The sequence below is a fragment of the Nyctereutes procyonoides genome, unplaced genomic scaffold (genome assembly GCF_905146905.1).
Source record: "Nyctereutes procyonoides isolate TBG_1078 unplaced genomic scaffold, NYPRO_anot_genome, whole genome shotgun sequence".
Classification (NCBI taxonomy): Eukaryota; Metazoa; Chordata; class Mammalia; order Carnivora; family Canidae; genus Nyctereutes; species Nyctereutes procyonoides.
Window position 1 is genome coordinate 22,007,648 of NW_026575121.1, and position 23,721 is coordinate 22,031,368.

At 35.2% G+C, this 23,721-nt stretch overlaps 1 pseudogene; it reads left to right on the forward strand.

The window, feature by feature from the left end:
• Window positions 1-1,527: 1,527 nt before the first annotated feature.
• LOC129516446 (tigger transposable element-derived protein 1-like) lies at window positions 1,528-15,238 on the forward strand (annotated as a pseudogene).
• Window positions 15,239-23,721: the final 8,483 nt, after the last annotated feature.

Consider the following 23,721-nt stretch of genomic DNA (forward strand, 5'->3'; position numbering starts at 1 on the left):
CTGTTGCAAGGGAGTCAGTACTGGGGACAAGAGCACTTCTTTGTCCATAAGGATCATTTGCAAATCAGTTGTTTATATGTCTGGCATTTTGTTAATGAAGGGAATGCTTTTATTATTTTTTTCTAGATGAAGTAGATGCTTTGGGATCTTTTTAGCACCACTTGTTTTTGCCAAGTAGAAGGATATTACACAGGTATTCTCATCAAAGTAATTAGGTTGTTAGATAGGCTCTGCATGTGGCAGTTAATGTGATACATTAGTTAAATTGTAGCCCCAAAGGCTTGTAGGATCAGAATTGCAAACGCAATCTGAGTTCCCAAGTCCTATAAACCTACCCCTTTAGGATATACCTCCTCTATAGTAAGAGGGAACACTGCAATAACAGATTATCATCATAAGGGTATGAGCTGATTCTCCTGGAGAAAACACTTGTGTAAAGATATTCAGTGTTTAGAGAAGCACATTTGGATATGCTGGAATTTTTTCCACAACTCCCAGACATGCCAATCAAAGATAACACAATGCAAGTATCTCTGAGTGACACTTCAAGCTGCATTCATAAGCAACCTGCCTCATTCAAAGTCAATGAAGAGACAGGACTTACAAGCCCATGCTGAAAAGTTATTGAAATGTGACTGACATCTCAAAGAAACTGTGTCAAAGGCTTGCATGACCCAGTGCTGAAACACAGTGAAGTTAATCAAAGTTATGGCAGTTGGGTACCACGCAGAGGTCTTCCTTAAGTTTATTTATTTATTTAATTTAATTCAGACACTCAATGGGTTTATTATCACCCTCTGCTCTCCCTCTAGCATTTAACCCCCAGTTTGTATTACTGGTTGTTAAACTTTTGCTTCAGTTGCTGTTTAGAAAAGGGGACGTAGAGTGTCATTACTAGTAAGGTTTCTATGGATAAACACTGGTGTTACATCTTTTTCCATTTCTTGAATTCCCCTAGGAAATACTGAGCCTCCACAACTATATTCCAATCTAAGGTGCCACATAGGAATGATGATGGAACAGCTACTATACAATCCTGTTCAAAAAATTCTCATTAGCACATGAGTTTGATGATTTAATGAAACACTGTCTACTCTCAGAAAGAGTCAAAAAGCAGACAAAAGAGGTAAATTTGATCTTGGTCTATCTATCCGTTTTGTCTCTTCCCAATGGCAGACATATTCTCCTGCCTAGAGTTAACACCTGACCACTGGCATTTTTTTTTAACTCATTGCCACCTCAGGACAGAAGGCAATCCTCTGAGAACAATTATAACATAAGCATGAATAATAGTTAGCAGTTCTTTTATATTTATATTTTATGCAGAATGTTTCCATGGATTTTCTTCAATATCATTGTAAAATACAGAAAGTATATCATCATCTGACAGTGAAAATAGCTAATAACCTTGTCTAAGAAAAGAAGGGGAGACGGGAAAGGTAACCTCTCTATGATGAACAGAATCTGGCGAATGCTATAATTATGTTCATGGTGATTGTGCCCATGGTTTAAAAAGTACAAGCAATTATGAGTTATGTTTATAGATGTAGAAGGTAACAATGCATTATAGAAATTATGTGCATGAGAAATGTATGCATGTGCGTGTGTGTGTGTGTGTGTGTGTTTCCATCCAATATTCTAGCCTCATTTCAACTGTACATTTGGGTCTAATATTTCTTGGCTTTTTTGTTTTTTACCTTTTGAATCTATTAGGAATGAGTCACTGGTTAAAAGAGTATAATCACAAACGTCAACATAATTGGCTGCTAAATGTTCACATATCTGCTCTTAATTTGAATCAAATATATATATATATACATGTATAAATAAATGTATAATAAAGAATAAATATACATTATATATTTACATATATATGTAATATGTAATGAATATATACTATGTAAATATATGGTATATATTTATTTTCTATAGCTAAGAGATCTAGAAAAGAAATTTGTTTTTCTATCCTGCCAGACAGTTCTACTACAAGATAAGTGCTAAGTTGGATAATATCAAATAAATTCTCTATTCTGGAATCAATCCACAATTCATGTGAAAGTCTGTCACAATAATGTAAGAGAAAAATAAAAGAGAAAAATGACAGTAAAATGACTACATTCCTTGTTATTATTTTAAAAATTTTAAGAAGGGATGAGAGTTAAGACTTGGGAAAGATCACCTTGGAAAGAAAGTATATCAAACATGACTGGCAATGGACTTTTCTTTTATGAAGAATAATGGTTTAATGTTTAATTAATCTTATCCATTTCTGCATTTATGGGAAGGCAGAGAAGAGTCTGCTTTATAATGTGGAAAATTAAATATTAAAACCTTGGTGCCTACCAGACTTACATTTTCTTATTATGAATGGGCATTTTCACTTTCTGCACACACAAAGAAAGAAACAGGAGACAGATGTAGTCACTTAGCTCTGCAGGAAAAGATTATTTCAGGGTATCTCTGATACCATCTTGCTATTAGAAACAAAACACATCAAAACCAAAACAACAATAAAAAGCAGAACTATAAGATGACCATCATACACAATATAAGGCCTTAATTCTAAATGTAGTAAAGTAATTCATCTGCTTTTTTAAAATGTATGAATTATCTAAAATTCATAGATCTGATACTCTAAAATGGTTATGTTGCTTACAGGATATTACATAGGCTTTCATGTTCGATGATGTCTTTTGCAGTGAGGAAACTGAAATAATTTATTTATTAAAATAAAAATGCTACCAAGTTAAAATGTAGAAATAACAATTGAGAACAATGAAAAGAAAGAGCAGATGTTTAGATGTTTAATTCAAACTGGTGCTTACTTACATTATAGTTTGGGCTTGATGATATATTTTGTAATTAAACATGAAATTTCAACTTATGTTTTAAACTATCATTTGGATCTGTGATCTCCAATGTATTATTTATCCCAAAGCAGAGATTGTAGAAGGGGTCCAGGAAGTCTCCATATCACAGGAATCCTACCTCTTTGGAGATGGATGTTATATAAATCCATCTCCACTGATCATCAAAGATACTTTGCCTCTCTATGACTGGTTTACTGCTCCTGGAAAATAGAATGGATTTGAAAGGAGAAGAAGGCACACTTTACAGACATTCTCCTAACCTTAAAGGTTATGATGTGTGACTTAACATGGCAAATTCTTCCAATTATGTTGTGTGCATTACTGAACTTGTTGACATCTTGGTTGCTAACCCTATGATTTGTTGCTTCTGAGGTTAAGCCAGGATAGAAAGTATTACATTCACAAAATCTCAGTGACATAATTTTTTTTTTGGAAATTGCTTATGAAAAAGCCTTAATGATTATGGGGAAATGTTGCAGAAAAATTGGGGGAAGTTCAGAAAAAGTTTGGAAGATAAATAGAATACAAAGAAACTAAGGACAAACTATTTTGTCTTATTTTCACACAACTTTTGGTTTCTACTCAGGGGTCATCTTCAACAACACAGTACAGCGCTGCTTGGACCATGTGACCATGTGCCTCTGCAACTGGAAGCACAGGTGTCAGAAACATGGGATCACACCTACAACAGACCCTGTGATGGCCTGCAGAACCGCACCCTTGTTCTGATAACAGAAGATCACTTTTCCATGAGAGCTCAGCTGCTGCCCACTCACCTAACCACAGGTTTGACTCTATGATCTCACACCAAATCAGTCAAATGCCTACCTGGAATTTCTGCTGCAATTATCAGGAAAGAGGTGTTCTCTTCTCACAGGGATTACAAATGCAAATGTCAGCTCAGTTCAATTATCTACCGAATTGCCTTCTGTACCTATAGATATGACTTAAATTTCAATGGGTAAGTTATATGAAAGTATAAGAAATCAGAGTTAGAAAATTAAAGTTGATTTTCTGATGAGGGGAAACGGGGAAAGAATGGATATTACTTCAGCCCCAATTTTCATTTCGTCCCTCTCAGCAACCAATGCTGTCATTTCACCATGTGACTGTAACTTCTCACCTCCAGGAATATATTTGAATTACTTAAAATACACTCCTCATTCTCCTTTCCTCTCATCTTCTGATGCACAATTAAAAGGTTATGGCTTTCAAGAAATGGTCCTCATTTCTCCAGTTAGAAATTTCTGAGGGGTTCACAATTGAGTTTACCTTCTTGTACTATGTAAACTGAAACTGCAGTTCAAAGACTTCCATTTTCACCATGTTTAAATCAATAAGTTAAATTAAGATACAGAAGTCATGTGTGTCAAATAGAAAATATCACATAGATGATAGCAATAATGGCAGATAACAGCAAAAATTTGAAATAATTTTAACAGGCTATAATAGTGGGTCAAAAATCAACAACAGAGAGGTTAGTAATGATTCATGTCAAGGGCAGAACATAGCATTAAAAAAACTAAGTGATTTTAAATATATGGCTACAGATATGGTTGACAAAGTGTATCTCGAAAAGATTGAGGTCTTTAGTGTATCAAATGGGTCAGTAAAATTCAGGAATTCAATACAAAGTGTTTTTGTCAGACAGAGGGAAAACACTCCTGATCCCTTTTCCTATTTAAAACTCTGTGCATTCCTTAAAGCCGTACTCAGATACAATTATAACCAGGAAATCTATCCTGAGTACTTTATGTGTTTTGTGAATTTCCACAATAAACAGTTTTGTATACCAGTACTCAAGATGATATATTCCTGTAAGATATTTCAGTAATGCTTCTCAAAAAATACATTCATAGATTGGGTACCAATGAGAAACAACACTTCAAAAGTACTCTGCCACAGTCAGACCATATGTAGGCAATCCTGTGCCCATATAAAATCTGCATATCAGATTTTCAAACGAGAAATGCAAGATCTCAAAAATTAAAAAATAAATTGAATTTGGAATGTGACATCTTGATCTATATGCATAGAAAAGGGCCATAATAAGCTGCTCCAAAATTCTGATGGGCCTTAAGTTGGAGAAAAATTGATCTATCCATTTTTTTTTCCCAGAGAGTAGAAAGAGGACCAACAGATAAAGGTAAGAGAGAAGTGGATTTTAGCTTGACTTGTAAGTGAAGCCCCATAGTGACATAGGCTACCTGTAAAAATGATGAGTTTTAGATATTTGGATCCACTTGCATAGAAGAATTGCATGCAAAGAATTCTAAATCAGAATTCTTACATTGCTTGAGAAGTTAGATTACATGACTATAAGGTCTTCTTCAATTCCACAGTTCTATAATATCAAATCAAAATTCCATGTCATAACATTAAAGAAAAAGACAACCCCTTTTCATTAGTTTAGTGCTCTATAGAACCTGGTCTGTATCAAAGGGGGATAAAAGATCTGCCTAAGAGGAGAATTGGAACAATCCCAGGTTCCCTGGCAGGCATTTTGTGTTTCATCTAAATGAGTACATTACTTCTTGTGTTGTTCATCCACAAATGAAAGGTTATAATAAGACATCACTAAGAAAGTATCTTAATAGTGAAGGTTAGACTCTTCATGCAATAAATTAATCAAAAGCAATGCTAGAAACAGTGCCTGTTTCATGGACTAATTTAGTTTTAAAATACATGGGGTTCTCATGTGCTCTTTTAAAAAGTCCACGGTGAGAGCAGTATGAGAAAGACTTTTACCTAAAGATACTAGTGAGTCTTCACAGTCAGAGATGTCTCTTAAAAGAGATTGCAGGGCAGCCCCAGTGGTGCAGCGGTTTAGCGCCGCCTGCAGCCCGGGGTGTGATCCTGGAGACCCGTGATCGAGTCCCACATCGGGCTCCCTGCATGGAGCCTGCCTCTCAATCTCTCTCTCTCTCTGAATAAATAAATAAATAAATAAATAAATAAATCTTTAAAAAAAAAAGAGAGATTGCAATGAAAATTTATTAAAGGAGGTCAGGAAAAGTCCTCACTTGAAAGTCTATCAATATCATTTTGATAATTTTACAATATTTATGTCCAATGATTTTATTTTCATGTTGAGCGATTTAACTTCCAATAAAAGTGATTTTTTTCCTCACAAAATCTCCTAAGACAGCTTCCAAGTATTTTCAAAGAAACTATGGAATCCAATGTTGAGAAAAATGTATGATTGAAGAAACAAAAGCCTTAGTAGTTGTATCCTCTTCTTTTCCCATTTTCAAATAGCAAAGATCAGGATTCAGGAAAATTTAAAATTCAAAACACTCCCTGAGGTTCTTAGATATAGGTCATTTCATTTAGATAAAAACACAAACTTGTAATAAGTGATATAAATCACCCTTTATCACAGAATTAGCTGTTTTAATAATCCAGAATAAGCCATTCTTTTTGGCACTCTAATTCACCATGGTTCATATACGTGGCCACCCCAAGGGGACCTGGAATCACTAGCCTTGCTGCTCATGCAGCAGTAAGATGACCCTGGAGAGTCAGAGTCACTGAAATCTTGGTCCCGTAGCCAATTCTCTCTTGCTGCATTTGCCTCTAACATATGTGTGCTTCTTTATTTAAAGCTTGGGGTTATTTTCCCCCTTCCTTTTTTGTTTTGTTTTTGTTTTTGTTTTTGTTTTTGTTTTTTCAAAAGCACATTCTTCAGGAATACAGGCTAAATTGCAGGGTTTGCTACTACAATTCATCTGAAAATACTTCCAGACAGCAGCATATATAAACTTAGCAACATGCAAGAGAACAAACAAGCCATCTATAAATACACTCCAGGAACTTCTAAAACAATGTGAAAGTGGCATCTGGCATGGGTGAGATGACAATTTAAACTTCTCAACTCTTCACCCAAATTTATGTTTAAAACTCCTTCAAACAACTGATCATTTAGGAGGAAAAACATCACGTTGTGCTCGTTGGTTATTATGCCATAAAAATTGGAGAGAGGCTGTAGTTAGGAGGTAGCAATGCCATGTGAGGAATAAGAAATTTCCAGGCCCCTATATAATATGCATAGATTTATAAAAAATCATTCCTGGGTAGGAAAGATTACTGTTAACTATTATTGCTAATAATAATGCATTTCACTGACTCTACAATGCTGTCAATTACACAAGATACTACTACAATTCCATGTGCCATTAAAAAGGTTATCAACTAGTTTTAAGATCCATGATTCAAGAAGCAGCACAATTTCAGAAATATCAAAACATTTGTTGTGAATTGTTAAAATATATTAATATTTTCTAGTTTTTATTGTATTTGTTGTTTATGATGCCATTAGGGTAGGGCAGAGGCATGTGGGGTATCATAGGCGGTTCAAACTGGATATTTGGCTTCAGAACCCAGCTTGGGGAAAAATAATCTAATATCTAGCTGCATGCATCCAATTTATATTTTCTATGTCTCTCTCCATTTTCTTCCTGCAGACATCATTTTGATAAGGAACATTTCCCGTCTTTCCCTCTGCATTTTTCAATCTGTCTCACTTATATTCACATAAATTTTCTAAAGGTTTTCTAAAATTATGAGGTAGAAGATCTAACCAAATACCAGTACTTCAGTAGCCAAGGCAATTTCACATTAAGAACACTGATGGGCAGTGTTTAGGAGATACGAATAATTGGTGGTTTATAAAGAAGTATTCTGAGGAGAGGATGTACAATGAGAATAGTCAAGGGGAATTTGAAAATGCATGCAATAAACTTGTGATGAATCAATAAAAAAAAAACATTTGCAGAAAAATATAAGTGGAAGACATTGTAACACATTGGAGTGGAGGGAGGTATGGAATGTTTTCCCGCCATATTTTTTTCTCTTCTTGGACAGTGGGACAATAGGAGATCTGATAGTGTTGACTGTAGTGAAGCTATGCTCGTTATGTTATCCTCATTTACGATGACATTTTCTGTTCCTAAAATGCAAGAAAGGTCTTCTCTGCTGTGTCTGCTATGGTGATTCCTCAATTGCTATTAATTTCTCTCCACCCATACTGAATATTCTTAAACTGTAACTACAGGTGATGAGATAGATCATGCATCTTTCCTTCAGTGCAGCACTTGGACCTCTTTAAGAGTACCTGTATTCTAGATGGCATCATAGCCTAGACCTGTGGTTGGTCCTCTGAGTTTGCTCCATCATATAGTGCCTAAGCAAAGCAGATTGGGAGGTGGCCCTAAGTATATACTTCAAAAATTTGATGTGCTATATTTAACTGCACCCACTAGAAATGAAGGGTAACTAAACTGTCTACGTAATGCTGTAGTTCCAGATGAATAGCACCATGTAATCCCTTGAAATGGAGACTAAAGTTGCAATCTGAATCAATCACTTGGACTTTAACATTTTGCAAAGTAGATAATAATAACAGGAAAAACAGGAAAATATCTGTGGCTCCATTTTCTCTTTCCACAAATTTTACACAATGTGTTTATGAATAGAAGGCTCTGTAAAATGACTCAGGGAAATTATTTATATTTATGTGCCCTGGAATGTTACTGTGTAGCAACATGAGAGGCAATGTGAAAAGCAAGAACTTCTCATTCACTCATTTTACTCAGCAAATATTTTATCATTGCCTATGAAGAGCAGAAACTGATACACGTAAGCCAAGTCAGATTCAGGTAATAATGTAAGGATAAAGACTAGTTGATAATCTATTTAAATCAAATCTTGTCTATTGAAATCTACAACCATAAGCTCAATGAAAGCATGAGAGTTTCTATCACTATTTCCTCAGTCTGCTTTATCAAGTGCAATTTTGTAGGTCAAAACTTTGAGGTGATCCTCTTGCCTCCATCATGAGGATGAAAATATAGCATGAATTATCTTTAGTGATAAAGAACAGTTACCAAAATAGAGATGACTCAACTTCTGCACAGTGAAGCTATGTTGTAATGGAAATTGGCTTTCAGCTGCTGTGACATGTAATTTTATAATACATTTTAGAACATTTAACCTATCCACATTTGTTCAGCTATATCTGCAATAGTGAGGTAGTGCTATTGTTACAGATTCTGTGAAAGCTACTTATGTGCTATTAATATATGGGAGCAAAAGGGAGTTCTTTTTTCACTGGTGGTCTCTTCCAGCTATTTAAAGAGCTGCTCGGCCTAATAATGTCATCAACCACAAGGATTATTTGTTTTTCTTTGTCCATAATCAATACTTGGCTTCTACTAAAAAAACATAACTTTGAAAATGTCCAAAATGGAGAGAAAATGTGTTCAATTCCATCTCAAAAATTTCTTTAAAATTTGAAGCTGGAAGGAATGCCCACAAGTAATCTGATTCCAGTCTAATTATCATCAGTAGGCTTGCATAGATCATATAGTAAGGAATAAGGAAATTTTCTGTTTAAGAGAGACAGAGACAAAGAGAGCCTGGGAAGATGTCCATTTTAGCCATTTAGCAATGGACTGTTTCTGGGAATGTAAATTGGTGTGGCAACTATGGAAAACAATATGGAAGTTCCATCAAAAAATTGAAAATTAAAATACCATACAATCCAGCAATTTCACTTCTAGGTGTTTAGACAAAGAAAATAAAAACACCAATTCAAAAAGATATACACACCCTATGTTCATGATAGCATTATTTACATTTTAACTCAATGGAAAAATACATGAATTTATCATATGAAGTAGCTTTAAAGCCCATCTTGACTATTTTTTTGAGAGATTCTGAGCAAAGTACTCTGTATCGTTGAGCCTTAATATCCTCCTCTATAAAAAGGTTAAGAATAACACGTTCCCTTTTCACTGAGTTGTTGTGAGGACCAAATGATCTGGGCTATTGAGACTGTTTAGTGTCTCGTCTGGCACATTATAGGTACTCAATACATAGTGTCCACAATTTATTCAAGTTACGTAAATTGCAAGATATGTTTAAGATATGGTTGTAATGGTTTTTGTGTGTTCAAGCTTTGTTTACATACAGTCTGTGTCTTTTATTGATCTAAAGTACTAAATTCACGGTAATCTGTTAGTATATGATGGAAAAATTGTACAAATCAGATCACACAAAATTCTCTTTGGAAACAAAGTGGAATGATTTTGATTTAAAGAAAAATAATATGAAACAATCTCAACGTGTGCCATTGTGTGATTCAGGATCTCCCATATGAGAACCCAAAGCATTAAGATGTTACCTATATTGGGAAGGAAATGACACTCCCCCCGCCGCCCAATTCTCAAGGGCAAAACTACAGTTAGCACTATCACATGTGTATCTTCTGCTGTCCCAACATCTGTCATGTCCTATTTTGCATAAGCCATGGTAGATTCTTGTCAAATCACCCAAGTAATAACATAACCAACTAAAACATTAACAGAAGACTTTCTTCTGGCATCAACTGCCACACTATGTGCCAATCAGATTTGCTTATTAAAGTAATGTTTTTGTTCTGACGGTTCAACATTGCCATTCAAACCTATGAGCAGTCTTATTGACTCTTCCCTGCTATTAACAAGTCTTAACCACCCAGAGATTCAGCACAGTAGGATATTGCAATCAGAGCAAATTCCCCCATTTGATTCCAGCACAGAAGTTACCAATGAAACTAACAGAGTGATAATACAAAATTCTCTAACTTTATCTCCTTTTCTCCCACTTCTCTGTGAATAAAAATGAAACCATCTTACAGACTTATTTGTAAGCAGCTATCTCTTGAATTTGCAGTGGCTATTAATATCCAGTATCACCAAGGATTTGAATATAACCAAAATATGTTTACTATTGCTTTAAAAATTAAAAGCATCCCAACAATCAGCAGTTTTGCCTTTCAAAGTATATAACTTGTACATCTGGTGACCCAATCCAGTTGAGAGAACTGTTGTAATAGGGTTCAGGTTGCACCATAGCATGACATCTGCTCTACAGTACGCAATCTGACTGTGGATATGAACCCTTAGAAATAAAGTAATTATGCTTTCATTAACCTCAAAACAATTCCCATCCACTGATATTTGGTCACAAATGAGAAACAGTTAATAATTAAGTCATCTGGGTTATTTGCAAGTGGTCTGGTGTTTGGGGGTTAGTTTTACAACAGGATTGGGTATTTCTCTTTATCTGAAATACTCTTCATAATGTCATTCCATCAATTGATTTCTCTTTTGCTACTGGAAAGTGCTATTTTCTACTCATTCCCCATTGCCTTATTTTTCAGAACAACAATATTCTTGGGGTTTAAGAAAGGGTTAAATCATAAAAGAACATGCTCGCTAGCGTCAATGGCCACTGATTTATGATGAGCACTTTTAGTCAATTATTGTCTGGAAGACTAAATGTACCTCCTGGGTCCAGAACTTAGTCATACAAAGTGTCTGGCTCACGTTGCCAGAATTGACCATTAATTATAATGACCGCAGGTGGCCATCCATGTATATCTTAGCTTTTTCTGGAAAATGTGCAACATGAGAACTATTAGAGGTAAAACTCCACTGGTGAAAGAATAAGGAGAAAAATATTGCAAACTTGAAAGATGCTTTAAAGTATCTAATTCAAACTCTTTGATTTAGAAATAAGAAAACTCAGTGTAATAATACTGTCAAGCACATACAGTACAATTGGTATGTAGTTGCTTCAAGCCAAGGGACCAGTCCTCTGTACTCAACTTAGGTGTTCTCAACTCTGAGGGCACATTACAATTACCTTCAGTGTTTTTTTAAAAAACAAGAATTGTTGGTCCCCCTCCCCACAAAGATTCTGATTTAACTGATCTAGGGTGAGGCCTATAACTGGTGTTTTTTTTTTTTTAAGATTTTATTTATTTATTCATGAGAGACAGAGACACAGGCAGAGGGAGAAGCAGGCTCCATGCAGGGAGCCTGATATGGGACTCGATCCCAGGTCTCCAGGATCAGGCCGTGGACTGAAGGTGATGCTAAACTGCTGAGCCACCCGGGCTGCCCTATGACTAGTGTTTCTTAAAAGCCCCCAGTTAATTCCAATATGCCTTCTCCAGAGATCTCTATTTGTACCATTAGGATAAATGTTTCTCTTCTCCTAGGATCAGAAAGAGTTCATTCTTATTTTGAAAAATGCATGCCCTGGACACTGAGGATCATCATAATACATTTCTCTTGTTGTCTTAGCTATTGGAATGCTTAAGCTGAAGTCTGCAGTGAACATTCCATGTCTGCATGGTTTTCCAGGGCATACATTCTTTTCTGGCTCAGTTTTAGGGCACTACATTTTCTTTCTTTTGTATTTTCCCCACATTTGTTTGTAATATTTATTTTGCTGTTATGTATCTTATTGAAAACTAACTTTGAAGAATAACTTGGGACATCACAAAAGGTAAGGAACTAGATCCCTAACAATAGAGAAAATACAAGACAAATATATGATTAAAAGCAATGGGAGTCCTAAAGAAACTTTAGAATGACTATCTCTATTGTTTGGAATATTCTGCAAATCATTTAATATGGACAAAAATAAAAAGAAAGACAAAAGACATATGCAATAGGAACACCAGGTTAAGTGTTACGGGAGAAACAAGAATTGGAAAGTAGAAGGCATGGAAGTTCAGTAGTGGGAAGAAGAGAGTAAGGGAAGCAACATAGAGTGCCAGTTTTAGATCACACAGAATAACTCAATCCTGAGTCTCAACAAAGTGATTGCACCAACTCTAGAATTCCTTGGTTTCTGGCAACATCATCACATGGAATCCATTTTACATCAACAATTCTTTATTTATAGTGTGCCAGTATTTTCAGTGGCTTTAAGACTTGCCTCTTACCACTTATAAAAATAGGGTTTACATTTTTATGTAAAACAATTTTTTCACATAAAAGATTTTATTTATTTATTTGAGAGAGAGAGAGAGAGAACTAGTGAAAGGTGAGGGAGAAGCAGAGGAAGAGGAAGAAGCAAACTCCTGACAGCAGAGAGCCCAAGGCAGGCCAGATCCCAGGACCCCGAGATCATGACCTGAACCAAAGGCAGATATTTAACCAACTGAACCACCCAGGCACCCCTTTATAAAATAATTTTATGTGACTACTTAAATTCACTTTGGGTAAAAAAATATTGTGGTAGTACTGGTGACTACTATTTTATGTTACTGTCAATAAAACAAATTCTGATATGAAAGTCTGGGAAGATACAAGTAAATATCAGAATACGTTCATTTGACTCCAGAATGTGGACAATTAATCCCATTTCATCCCCATTGTTTTGGTACTATATGTTTTAAGAAAATCAAACAATTAAGCTTTTGTATGGTCTAGTAAGTTTGCAAGCATGCTTTATTTTATCGTGCTTTGCAGAAATTGGGTTCTTTTTACAAACTGAAGATTTGTGGCAACCCTATGTTGAGCAAGTCTATTGGCATCATTTTTCCAACAGCACTTTCTCACTTTGTGTCTCTCACATTTTGGTAATCTTAGCAATATTTCAAACTTTTTAAGTATTATTACATATTCATTATCTGTGATCAGTGATCTTTGATGTTAATATTATAATTGTTTTAGGGCATGATGAACTGTGCCCATACAAGACAAAAAAGTTAATCAGAAACGCTATGTGTTCTGAGTACTCCACAACCAGCTATCCTCTTTTCTCTCTCCCTCTTCTCTCCTATTCTCTGAGACACAATATTGAAATTTAGTCAGTTAATAACCCTATATTGGCCTTCAAGTGTTCAAGCGGAAGTAAGAGTCACATGTCTCCACTTTAAATCAAAAGCTGAAATTATTAAGCTTAGTGAGGAAGGTATGTTGAAAGCTGAGATAGAGTGAGAGTTATGCCTCTTACACCAGTTAGCCAAGCTGTTAATGCAAAGGAAAAGTTCTTGAAGGAAATGTAAAAGTGCCACTCCAGTGAACACATGAATGATAAGAAAGCAAAACACCCTCATATTGCTGACATGGAGAAAGTTTTAGTGGTCTGGGCAGAAGATCAAACCAGCTATAACATTCCTTTACGCCAAAGCCTGATCAGAGCAAAGTCCTAACTCCCTTCAATTTTGTGAAGGCTGAGAGAGGCGAGGAAGCTGCAGAAGAAAGTTTGAAGCTAGCAGAGGTTGGTTCATGAGGTTTAAGGAAAGAAGGCATCTCCATAACACAATATTGCTAGGTGAAGCAGCAAGTACTGATTCAGCAAGTTATTCAGATCTGGCTAAAATAATTAATGAAGATAGCTACATTAAACAACAGATTTTCAGTGTAGATGAAATAGCTTTCTATTGGGAAAAGATGGTATCTAGTACTTTCATTGCTAGTGAGGAGAAGTCAGTGCCTGGTTTCAAAGGTTCAAAGGACAGGCTGTTTCATCAGGGGCTAATGCACCTGGTAACTTGATGCTGAAGCCAATGCTCACTGGCTATTTAAAAAATCCTAGGGCCTTTAAGAATTATGCTAAATTTGCTCTTCTGGTGCTTTGTAAATGGAACAGAAGCCTAGATGGAAGCCTAGACGACATTCAATCTGTTTTCAGCATGGCTTACTAAATAATTTAAGCCCACTGTTGAAACCTACTCTTCAAAAACCCATATTCCTTTCAAAATATTTCTGCTCATTGATAATGCACCTGATCCCATAAGAGCTCTGATGGAGATATACAATGAGATTAATATTTTCATGCCTGGTAACACAGTGATGCATTCTGCATCCCATGGATCAAGTAGTAATTTCAACTTTCAAGTCTTATTACTTAAGAAATACAACTTATAAGGTTATTGCTGCCATAAATAGTGATTCCAGAGATGAATCTCAGCAAAGTAAATTGAAAACTTTTTGGACAGGATTCACCATTCCAGATGGCATTAGGAACATCTGTGATTCATGGGAAGAGGTCAACATATCAACATTAACAGGAATTTGGAAGAAGTTGACATCAACCATCATGGATGACTTTCAGAGGATTAAGACTTCAGTAGAGGAAGTTACGACCCATGCGGTAGAAATAGCAAGAGAACTGAAGATGTCACTGAATTGCTGCAATCTCATGATAAATGATAAAATTGTAATGGATGAGCAATTGCTTTCTATGGATGAGCAAAGAAAGTGGCTTCTCAAGATGGAATCTACTTTTAGTGGAGAGGCTGTGAAGATTGTTGAAAAGACAAGAAAGGGTTTAGAATATTACAAAAACCTAATTGATAAATCAGTGGCAGCATTTGGGAGGACTGACTCCAATTTTGAAAGAAGTTCTATGTAAGTTAAATGCTTTCAAATAATATTGCATGCTACAGAGAAATCGTTCACGAAAGAGAGAGGTAATTAATGTGGCAAACTTTGTTGTTGTCTTACTTTAAGAAATTGCCACAGCCACCCCAACCTTCAGCAACCACCACCCTGATCAGTTAGAAGCAATCAACACTGAGGTAAGATTTGCTAAAGCACAAAAAGATTATTATTTGCTAAAAGCTCAGATGATGGCTTGCATTTTTTTACTGATAATATATTTTTTAATTAAGGAATGTACATTTTTTTTCAGATATAATGCTAGATTTAATAGGCTACAGGATAATGTAAGCATAACTTTTATATGCACTGGGAAACCAAAAAATTTATTTGACTCACTTTATTGCAATATTTGTTTTACTGTAAAGATCTAGAACCAAACCCGCAATACCTCCGAGGTACGCCTGTGTAAGTTTTAATAAACTTTTATATAGTTCCATTTATCAACATTAATTGCCTCAGCTAAGATCTTACATTGATTCAATATGGATATAAAATTGCTCTGCATCAAAGACCTAGAAAAATGGCTCAAACTGATTCTAATAAAAAGCTGATATTTTAACAATTATGGGTTATAATTCATTTTGATTTTGTGACTTTTAAATCAGCAACAGTTTCAATGGTCCCATTCATTTCCAATGTTTGAATTTTAAATGAAAATAAAGATGGCAGCCTAGTTCAGTACTTTCTAGCTAGCAATTAAGAGTGTTTGGCACATAACACATGCTCAAGAAAATGTTACAGAATGAACAAAGGTAACCTCTGAGAGTGCAAGCTGATACTAAGGGAAAGTAAAATTAAAATATTAAGAGAATAAATAAATACAAATAGATACTAGCATATTTGAATTTGGTTTCTGAAATTGAAATCCTTGCAAAATTTAGAAATAACTGATAGATTTTATGAGAGTAAATAAAATGAGAACACAAGCAATGAAAAATTAGACTTACTTTCCCTAAATATATATTAAATACATCAAAACATTATTTCATCAAATACATCATTAGACTTAACTTTCCTTAAATATATATTAAATACATCAAAACAAATTACTTCATCAAATACATCTGGACAGCAACAGGACCAGACTTTATGAATTCAATTTTACTCTTTATATTTTCAAAAATATCCTCAACTGAACTCCACAACAATTCTATGAGGTAGACATGGAGTTTAACATTGAGGAATCTAAGGTTTAGAATTAGTACACCTTGTGGTTAAAGTTTGATCTGCTCCAGGTTTGGGGTTTTGTATAGTGCCCCTTTCTGCTAGTTATTGGAAAAAATGTTTCTTGTCACACTGACTTACTTCATAATGCCAATTCTTATAAAATATAAATACATCTAATACATATACATCCAGCACAAAATATAAATGTATCTAACGTAAATGTTCTACCACAAAATAAAAGACATCTGTAGTATCTGAAGTGGAAGAAGTCGGAGAGCTCTCCGAGAAGTGTTCCTCCTCTCTTGGGCTTAGAGGTTTAGAAAAGTCACAAAAGATCTAGGAAGGAAGGAAGCAAGGGAGGGAGGGAGGGAGAGAGGGAAGGTGGGAGGGAGGTGACATTCTGTTGGCCAGATAGACTAGCAGGCCGAACTCTGGGGGAATGATGCAAAGGGAGAGATATATCATCAGATACCTGTAGCTTCCCCAGTGATAGAGGCTTCCAACCCAAGTCCTATTCAATTCATTTAAAGATACCATGGCTGTGACACACTCAGGCAGACTGTGAAAGGGAAACTGAAGAAGAAATGCACCCTTAGACTTCGGTGTATCATAAGCATTAAGCACCTGTGTATTTTGGGAGACTGAACGGTGCCAGAGAACACACTTCCCATTTCTTCTCATGAGGAAACGGGCCCTAAATCCCCCTGAAGGGCAATAGTAATTACCACAGAGGAACTCCCGTAGTCTAAGAAAGGCAAAACGGGTGGCTTTTAGGAGCTTTCTGACAGAAAAATGTGTAAAGAGGAAATGCAAATAGAACTCTTTAGAGCAACAATTCTCAATCTTTGCCTTGCCACACAATTTCCAAAAGAGGTTAAATTTGCTTTAAAAATAGTGGGTTTATTTTGTCAGGAAACAAGAAGAAAATGTTTTAAAATGAAGGACAAAGAGGGTGCTACAACTTTGTAAAATTTCTAACAGTTTCTTAGGAATAATGGTCCTTGTTTTTCATCCTTATGAACAGTGTTCATGTGAGAAGGGCCTTGCTGTATATATCTTACTGTTGGTGTTGTCATTACTAAAGAAAATATAGTCCAGGTAATCTTATCTATTAATTTTGAACCACCTCAGTTAATTAGTGAAATATTCATACCATTTATAAAATATTCATACTAGGAAATATCTATAGTTCTGGGAACAAATACACATATTAAATGTGTAATACATTAGGCACTTGCTATATACCAAACTGACATCGAAGGAGTAAAAATGTCAAGGATCCTAAATCCCTGTGTGAACGACTTTTATCATTCACTGTAAAAGAATGCTAATAGAGTGTCCAGAGAATATGTTGTATATCAGATCCAATGTTCCTTGTGATTCATTCCACTTACATTTTAAAGCTGTTGATAGAAGGTGAGTATGGTATGCATTAGGGAGAAAAACATGCAAAAAGGACATGCAAATGTTCTGCAATTCACTAGATATTTTCCTTACAAAATAAATGAGATGAAATAGGGAACACTATGTCAGCGGTCACATTCTTTCAAATTAAAACCTCTCATGTTTGCCAATTATTTAAAGCCCACCTGTCACTTTGACCCCATAATTCCAAAAATAAGTTCTTCTAGACACTAAATCCCTGCTTTACAAGCATATCCATAGATTTAATGGGGAGTGGTGGTGTTCACAGATTTTCAGATTTCCGATCTTCAGTGTTTGACATAAAAACAACGAGAAAATGAAAGTTCTCTTAAATCAGACATTCATCAGTCACCCTAAACGATTTTAAAGGAAAAATCTATTACACAGTATAGTACAATGTAATGATGACAGTAATATATATATATATATATATATATATATATATATCTGCTCCAACATATATTGATGATTGCTTAAAGCATTCTTTGGAGGGCTGTCTAAATATTAGTAGCAAACACCAAAGAAATAGAATTCTTCAAGAACTCATGATTTGGTCTGAACAAGATACTTATAAATGAATTATCTCTCTATTAGTATTCTTCCAAGCGTTCTGAATTAATTATTTTTACCTTGTCAAATTTTTTTGTTCTTCCTTTTTCATACATGATAGGAATGTTGAGGGATTTTAGGCACCTCATTTAGTACCAGAGAAGCTCAACAGTCTTAATTAAGACAAAATAGGATTTCTCATTAAAAGTAGAGACTCTTCATGCCTAATAGGAAAGTATATTTCACCCTATTAGATTATCAACACTACAGTTTATACTATAGGTTTTATGGTATAAAATAGTAGACACAAAGAAAAGTTTTGAAGTTTCAGTTGTATATTCAGATATGCATGCCATAACTTTTCAAATCCAGAAACAAGTAACAAGAATCTTTTATGGATAATGACTAAGAGAAGCATTAATGCAAAGTAGTCCAGTTCAAAGTCAAATTACTACACGATGGTAACTGTATTACTTTTTATAGCATATAAAATATACTAGTATAATGAATGAAAAGTCTCCCTAAAGTGTTTAGAAAGTCATTTCAATGACATTTCTCAAACTTCAGAAGAGATGATATATCTGTCAATAAAATGACACCAAAATCATATTTTACAAGGATTTTAGATTAACACGTGCTTTTGAAGGATGACATTATAGGATCTTAATATCTATAATCAGAAAGTCTTTTGCTCTTAACTTGCAAGGCAATAAGTTTAAGAATTAATTTTGTCTGCTATAAAGCTGGCTTGCCTTTAATCTTCAGATTTAATAGGTCTCTTTTTGCTGAATGTTTTAGGCAGGTAATTGAGGAAATAGTCCACGTTCCATTTCAGTCAACATAAAATGACATTGAAATGTCTTCAAATGTTTCCAGGAAACTCATGCTAAACAGTCTCTGTTATATTTGATATTGAATAACAGCAGAAATACGTGTATCTAATAAAGCTTCTCCTAAGATATTATGTAATGAAGCTATATGCACTCACGATAATTTACTTGACTTGTTAAGATGTCACAAAACTAAGCATATATAAAATGCATATAAATTAATATGTGGCTATATGATGATTTGCCCAATGGAGGATATCACACATGCCATATGTTCTTTCCTCCAAATGAAATTTCTAGTGTAATTTTGAAGCCAAATTCCTAAAACACAAACCAAGACAAAACAAACAAACCAGAATGATTGTCCTTGGTTTGCTCTGATGGACATCTTGATTCAGGCTTTCTGCCATTATTTATGTCAATGGAAATCTTGAAAAATCATCTGCTCAGTAAATTTTGTAAAGTGCACAAAAAATATGCAGGGAACATCGGAAACCAGCAAATGACCCTTTCCAAAATAGATCCTTCCAGGAATCTTTGAGACTGTTCACATTTAGAAGCGGCAGTGGTTACATTAAGGACTTATGAAAGGGGTCCAATTCTGAAATGCTTTCAATGCTTGTGGATAACTGGCAACTCCTTTCTTTTTTATTAAACGTACTCTGCCAGAAAAGCCTTCTTCAGTCAAAACAAACTTCCACTTAAGAGCAGGGTTTTTTCTAAACATTTTCATAAAGTAAATAGTGAAGCAGGTTTTTTTTCTCCGATCTCCTTTTTCTGATAGGAAGTGAGATTCTGGTTTGGCAAGGAACAACTGTGGTTTTTGGCTTTCTTGTTTAAGTTTAGTTGTTCTTTCAAGGTTCTGGATTGTGTTATATAGGTGCCCAGAGGCAAGCAGAACCATTTTTATACATACAAAGTAGATAAACAATGTAAGAAAGATGCTCTAATGGACCGTTTCCCTACTCCCCTCCTCTAGCCTACAGCATTTGATTTGTTCTGCAAGTATTACTGTTCATCTGAGAAGACTTCTTAGACCATTTTTTTTGCCTTAGCCTTCTTTTTTGTTCAATTTCTTATTTTCAACAGCTGAAAATTGGATGCTTCAACTTTCTATCAGAACTTCATTTTTTGAATGAGAAATGATCATTTTTGGAAAGACAAAATGGCTTTTTCTTTGCAGTTATTTAAATCTACTTATGGTGTTTTTGTTTGTTTGTTTGTTTGTTTTTCCTTTTTCAATAGTACAGGTGGGAGTGGGACAAGAGGAAAGGGTGAGAGGAGGTCTACATCACACATACAAGACCATGATGAGTATTTACTAGGATAGCAATAACATGCTGTTTGGTCACATCTAACCACCCACTCTGCACTGTTGCTGGAGGGAGGATACGCTTGCCTTACTTTAAAGTGACCATTTCGGCCCATGTTCACAGCTGTGGTAATGAACTTGAGGAGGGTACCATATTCAGTTTTGTTGTTGCTGTGGTTGCTGTTTTTAACCAAAAGGACTAACAACTGAGATGGAGGGATTTTGAAAGAAGACAAGGACATTTGGGGGTTGACCCATGACAGTCACCTTTGCAATAGCCAAAATCATCTCCTTATATTTCAGGGATCCATTTGTAAGCAGAGGCTGCCGTTCATTTTTTTTTGCCCTCATTAGGAATTAGGAAAATGCCTTCACAGATGAATTGCTAAAAAATAGCTGGGGTCTGGGCCAGTTCTCTTGCATTTCTGGTCTGTAAACTCACTGTCGCAGTATTCCATCCCACCCCTCCAGCCTGCTCCACCCTCCCCAGTAAATGAGTAGGCATTACATGCAGGATAAAACTATCATATCTTTAAACAAATGTCCTTTTCAAAAATAAAATATAAAGCAGACCTAGAAAGTCTGCTGCTATAATGATTTCATGTTTTGCTGATCCTGGTCTTTTCTTCTGAAAGGCTTTTTAGTGGTCCCCAGTGAAAAGTTGAGATCAGCATTTAAATGCGGGTCTATCTTTTTAACATACTTCAAGTCCTCAGAAGTCACTAAGTCTCAGTGGCTTTGAGAATTCATAAGCATATCTAGGATGTTAAGAATACCTTCCATGTCTTTTTTTTTTCTGCAAAATTACATTAATTGGAATTTGTATTTTTTCTTTCCCTTTGTGATTTGAAGGAAACATACTACAGAATAAGATTTGTTCAAGACCATTTCTGTGTGTGAAGCAGCTCTCCCCAGACAGTTAGGGACCAATTATAGGAATTTCCTCTATTCTTTGGATTTTTACAGCTGATGTACACTGCTTCCTCTCCTAGGTAACAGCAGCATGCACATGTGCAATGAGACACAGAAAAGAAAAAAAAAAGAAAAGAAAAAAGTAATTATGTTGTTCCTTGTTATATGCAATAACCAGCATTTGCTTAGAATGCTTGTACGAGTTTTAATTTTAAACGAAAGGATTAAGGCAAAGGAAACCAACATTCTCTTTAAAATTACCACTTTTCTGAATCAATCAACATATTCATTTGCATTTAAAACTTGGCATTTCTTACTTCAGTCATATTTTTCTTCCAGGTCCTTTGAAGTCCTTCTCTACATTCTTTACACTTGTCATAAAGACATTTTTACTTACCATTAAAGCCTAAGAAAAATTGATCAAGGCCTGGAGGTTTCATGTTCTTCAAGTTTTGAGTTTACATGTTAAATTGCAAAAATACAGCAACTGAAAACTATCCAGCGATGAATACAATAAATAGACAAGTTCCTTTGATCTTCAAAAATATATTATATGAAGTTTTTGATTCCTATGATGTAAAACTATCCCATGATCTAATCAATTCTAATCAAGAACTGGGATCATCCAAAGAAGCAAACTTTCCTTGAGCAGGGCTGCAACTAGGATGGCACAAATGAGGCCATGGTTTCCCCCTCCCCCAAACTGGTACTCAAACCTCAGCACCCAAGTCTCGGCCCTAGTCTACTATATGGTACCAATAACCTTGTGAGAGTATTTATGGAGCAACTATGTTCCAACAGTGCTGCTAGATCTGTTGAGGGAATATTAACATGAGTAATTATGTGGGAAAAGCGCAAAGATAGAGATCTGTCCTCCTTGAATTTGTGATCCTTCAAAAGCTACCTTCATACTATCAGTGTGAACACAGCAAGCATAACACAGCAAGGATATGGGCTCCTACTGCTGACTGCCTCAGCTGAAGTCTGTTTCACTGCTCAGTCAGTCATATCAAACATATCATTTTTAATATTTCTAAATCTCACTTTACTTATGAAAGGTATGTAATACTGCCTACGTTATAGGTGTGATGATAATTCAATGAGCTATCTTATTTAATCACAGTACCTGTGTTATTATGGTCATCATTCTCATTTTCACAAGAAAGTAAAGAAATAAACCTAAACAAACATCTATTTTCATAAAAAACAAAGTAACACTAAAGGCAAAATCAAACTACGAATATTAATAGCCATGAGGCTTTGATATTTTATGATTACTTATTACCCTAAAATCACAAAGAAATCGCAATTTCTACTTCCATACAGAAAAACTACTTTAAAAGCTTTTACTTCCTGTAAAAACCTAAGATTATTAACTTTAAAACTAGGCAATGGCAGTAGTAATAAAATTGCATTGATATAGTTTTAAAAACTCTGCTTTTACCTAGACAGTTTCACACAAATTAATGTATTTAACCCTTACGAATACCCTGGATTGTATTTTTATCCACATTTTACAAATGAAGAAACTAAAACTCAAATTTACAGAACTTCTTAGCAGCAGGAATATTCTTTAATACTAAGATTCTGAAAATAAATGGTTATCAGGGGGACCCTGATAACCACCGGGGTGGCCCAGTGGTTGAGCATCTGCCTTTAGCTCAAGGCATGATCCCAGGCTCCTGGGATGGAGTCCGCATTGGGCTTCCCGCAGGGAGCCTGCTTCTGCCTCTGCCTATATCTCTGCCTATCTCTCTGTGTCTCTCACGAATAAATAAATAAAATCTTTAAAAAAATAAATGCTTATAAGGGATATATGTAGGCAGGAATATTTTCAGTCCATATTTTCGTGGCAAAACAAAATTCTAGTTTTAATCAAAACAAAAAGTCTGAGGCATTAACTTTCCATAACAAGCCCAAAAAATCATAACTAATAAAGATTGTTACTTTTACTAAGCCATAGTTTGACTGCCATGGCAAGTAAAGTGAACTCATAATTAAGACATCTTGAATGAATGTTAACAAGAAATATAATCATTGGTTTCTTATTCATCTCAATGGCCCCATGTCGCTCCCCCACCCTTGGTTTTGCTAAATCAATATGTGTAATTTATTTAAGTCATGTGATTCTTAACCACAAAACACCAAAATAAGTGCCTGTAATTATATCAAAGAATGAGAATAACGATTGGTAAGTAAGTGGAGAGCCATTTACAGCTAATGCACACTTGTTTTTAACCTACCAAAAAGAAAAAAATATATAAATACTGGAAAATAGAGTAAGTAGAACTTGCCTTTTGTAATCACAGGCACAGAGCACTGTTCACTCATCTAACAAGAACTTCAAGAAGGCCATATCTTTCACTGCACAACTATTTGCAAGCAGAGTTAGTAACTAATCCTTTTAAATCCAACCTACCTGCTACACT